This window comes from Haliotis rufescens, unplaced genomic scaffold (assembly GCF_023055435.1).
Source record: "Haliotis rufescens isolate VD_foot unplaced genomic scaffold, xgHalRufe1.0.p SCAF_17, whole genome shotgun sequence".
NCBI lineage: Eukaryota > Metazoa > Mollusca > Gastropoda > Lepetellida > Haliotidae > Haliotis > Haliotis rufescens.
This window is the reverse complement of record NW_025963857.1, coordinates 11,150,150-11,154,850: the sequence shown is the minus strand read 5'-3', so window position 1 is coordinate 11,154,850 and position 4,701 is coordinate 11,150,150.

Below are 4,701 nucleotides of genomic sequence, written 5' to 3'. Positions count from 1 at the left end.
TATTTCGGACACATTCAAATTTGCCCGGATTAGCGTCTTAACGAATTAACGGTAACTGGGGAAGAGAATTTGTAGAGTCAACTTCTTCGGAGTATATGCTTACTCCTTTATCATTCACCTGATGAAGGAGTAAGCTTGTACTAAAAAACTTTGTGTTCCTCATGATGAAGAAGTTGACATCCATAAATTCTCTTCCTTATGTGTATCACTTCTAAATGCCTTTCAAAGACCTAACGATAACTGGATTATGAATGTTGTCTTTAATCTCAATTTGTAAAAAACGGATATATCTATGATCGGATAAAACAGTATATCTTAAATGTACTCACAAACAAATAAAGTAATTCAGTGGTCACAAAATATTCAGATCTGTTTCGTAAATAATTAAAATGTGAAATGTACACGAGAGCGGAATACGCTCTGGGTCATTAACAGTAGGTGTGAGATGAAAGGGTGCACTCGATGGCCAGCTGTCAATATTAATATTAATAACCATAGCTATAACACCGTTTTTACATACAATCATGTGCATATGTGCATTTCTGTACTGACATGGAACTGGAGGTAATATGGACGCATATGCATGTCAGATAAGTGCATATGGAGAATGCAAATTATATATATATATATTTGCCGTGTGTGTTTTTATAGTATACCCCCAAAATGTAGCTAGTTTGAACCCTGCCCATTAAGATGTTCTGTGCAATACAAACAATCTTTTTTCTTGATATATGATATACTTGCAAATATGAGTTGAAGTCCTTCGTAAACGACTTCGTAAATTGAAATTATACTAACCTTGAATACTGTGTCACCCCCTAATTCCGGATCCCCCGTAATGTGAACACTTCATACCAAAACATACAGCAAATAGAAACACGCGCTTCATCATAACGGAACTCATTTAATAAGGACAGATACGGATAAGATCATAAAATATTCGCATTAACGAAGTTGCAGTCTATTTTAATAATTTGACACGGTTGTATATATTTTTCTTTTTTCGAAAATTTAGATTAGGGGTCATTTTACCAAAATATATGCGAAAATGTGTGAAATATACGTTTCGTGGATAGTTTAGTTACCATGCCAACTGCTTAGGCAGTCACATAAACTAGCCATGACTCTACCAGCAGAGATGAAAAGCAATGAAACATGATAGACAATGAATAAGTATGGTGAGCAGTGGCGCGTGATATAATTTATTATTTTATTTTGTTTTCCTTTTCGTCTGTGCAATGGTGTGATTCATGTTTGTACACTTAGTGTATAGTCCATGAATATTCGGCGACAATACAAAGGCTGTGGCGTTAAGAAATCTATTCCCCCGACAAGGGCGTATGGAGCACTGTATATATTTGTTCAATTTTTTTCACCTTTTATTTTGACGATATATTTGATCGTATTTGAACATCAATCATGCAATTTGAACTAAAATGATTAATATCATGTTTCTAATCAGTGCATACATATCTTTGTTGCACTGTTGAAATATGTGTATTTCCGCGTGGCAGGCATTATGCAAGGACTCCAACTGATCAATATGGAAATGTTTGTTTTGTGAAATATATCAAACTATTGCCAATTTACAACCTGTAACATCATTGCTGATTATACAATGCAAGTCCATCAATATAAAAAAACCTGTGAAACCGCGATTATTTTTAATATCTCATTGCCGAAAAGCAAATAGAAATTATTCATGCAAGTAGTTGTACTGACAATATCATCTCGTGCTTTGGACGGGACATTAATCAGATCTCATTTCAGCGTTAATTGATATGTACACACCTTGTAGATTAGTTTGCCGGTGTATTCGGCTTGACTGACAATCTGTCACTCAAAATTAGATATTTATAACAGTAATAGTTCATTATATACATTTGCTAAACAAATCTAGGCGTACTTGATAGCCCCGGAGTGTGTTTGTTTAGGATATTAGTAAAGTAATGATATCTTTGATTACAAAAATACATATTAAGCGCGATTGTTTTCCTTGATAAGAGATGTTACAATCAGTGTCCAGATGAAATATACAACGTTATTAAGGGGTACGAGTTCTGCTTCATCAATTAACAAACACTGACTTTGTTGCAAAATTTTGTCAGCTCAGGAGAGATCTCCGCCTTCCTGTTTGAGATGAGTGAGTGAGGGAGTATGGTTTTACGCCGCTTGTAGTAATATTACAGCAATATCACGACGGGTGACACCAGAAATGGGCTTCACTCATTGGGATCCTGTTTGTGAAATGTGAATCAGCTACTGACATGATGCATTTCTCATATGGTGTGTTTTGTGTTATGGGAATAATTACGAAAACAATCTGCTTGTATTTGCTGAGGGCTGTTTGTGGTAGCTTGAACATACATGCCGGACAAAAGAAAGTACACACTTAAAAATCGGATTTGACGTTACAAACTTTATAAAAACATTATTCTTTTGAAAACATTCACCGAAACACTGCAATCGTAGGGTCCAAATCACAACCACGCTACTGTATAAAATACAACCCCATTGAATAACCATTTCTTGTTTTCTTGAAGAGAATTTATTGATGTCAACTTCTTTATTATGAGGAACACAACGTTTCGGAGTATATGCTTACTCCTTCATCAGGTGATTCCTTCATCAGGTGAATGATGAAGGAGTAAGCATATACTCCGAAACGTTGTGTTCCTCATAACAAAGAAGTTGACATCCATAAATTCTCCTGCTCATGTGTATCACTTCTTAATGCCTTTCAAAGACTTTATTTAATATTTATTTTATGTTTAGCAAGGTGTATACCGTCTTAGCCCGGTAGTGTACCTATTCTATTTATCTGATTTGAAACACGTTGTTTGAATTCAAAGTTATTTAACATGGCCCTTATTTATATCAACTTCAGTATTGTGTTGGTGAACGTTAAATATTGGCTACACGTTAACATGATCTAAGTACATGTATGTTTTATGAATTCCTGTTTTTGAATTTGATATTTAATCCATTAACAGGTCGAATATACGTGTAAGTTTTCCCCCACACATTCCCTGATGTTCTGACAAATGCTCCTTCAGCTGCACCGTCGTGTGTTGAAACATACACCAAGCCTAAAATAAGTAAACAACTTACCATGGAAATCGATTTGACAGACACTTGCTTTATGTACATGACTGATATACACACCCCTGTTCATACTATCGACAACTAGCAGCTCGAGGCTGCTTGAGTATGGTAATAGTGGTCACTGTTTATTACAAACAGACAAAACGAAGATTAGGTGCCATTCAAATGTCACACGATGGCACGTTTTGCGACAGGCAGTGATGAACAGTGAGTTAGACAAGGTGGTTGAATACATCTTTCATACTCTATTATAGCAAGATCGATTTAAACATGGCTAGAGTGCTTATAAAGCCTACAACGCCAGCAATATGCTACATAGTATAATCGTTCACCTATTATCAAGATGGTTCTTTAGGCCTGAACGTATTCTCACTCAGTTGAATGATACAAGCTCAGAGCAACAGCTGGGTCTAAATGTTGAGTTGTGTTGATATTGATATTTGGACGAATAAATGTTTGTTTAATTTGGCTTCTTTGCATACTTTGTATTATGGAAATTGTCAACATTTTTGCTTTACGTATGACAAATCGAAAATAGTAAGACATTGTGAATTATATATTTTAAAGCATTTTCATGTTTTTGTTTTCAGTTGGAAAAGTGTATTGTATATTCCTTGATGAATATCACATTTAGTAAAATGAATCGAGGCGTATTTGATAAATATAAATAACAAACAGTTATTGTTACGTTCGAAAACAATGATAATTTTTACATTCGAGTAAAATCATGTCCCATGTCACTCGTGCATAGTGACTATATCATGGTCATAAGAGAATTTGCCTTTATTCAAAATAATGTTTAAAACATTCCATTATTTTAATGCTAATACATATGGCAATAAATTATGCACGTCTTTTATATATGCGTGGCATGAATATTCAAATAGTATACAAATAAACTTTCTGGACAGATACACACCGAATGTGCCTTTGATTGCAAAATGTATTTCATTAATCATAGGGCGAATTTGTTCGAGAAATGTACACTGAGAGTCGTTGATATGTACACGAAAATAGTTTGTGAAATTTACACGTTGATGTTTACATGTATGTCACACACATTGCCATTGATATTTAATCGCACGTGGAGTACTTAGATATCAGTGATTGCATTACTCTTTATTTCGCGCTGAATGGACGCTTCACAAACGAATGAATTTTGAAGATTCAATGTTCTGAATCATTACAGACTATTGCACATCAACACAATGCACACTTGTAGTGTTTTATGACATTGAAATGAATTTCTTTATATTGTTATGGTAATTATATCTTATGAAAAAGCAATGATTTTTGTTATATGTTTGCAGATCATGGTGTAGAAAGCGTTTTTGACATGTTGAATTAACCTTTTGTGTCTTTTCAAAATTTTCTCATTTGAATATCCCTCTCTTCTATAACCAGCTGTTCAAAGATTTTTATTTGTAGCAAATTGCAATTAAAATCAAATTTTATTTCGACGGAAACGCCTGGCGGACGATCTCCCACGCGCTGGGAATTGTGGGCCTTGCATCAACCTGCGCGTGCGCACAGGAAAGAAAAGACAATAAATATGCAATACATGTTCCAAAATACAATATGTACCCATATCAACCA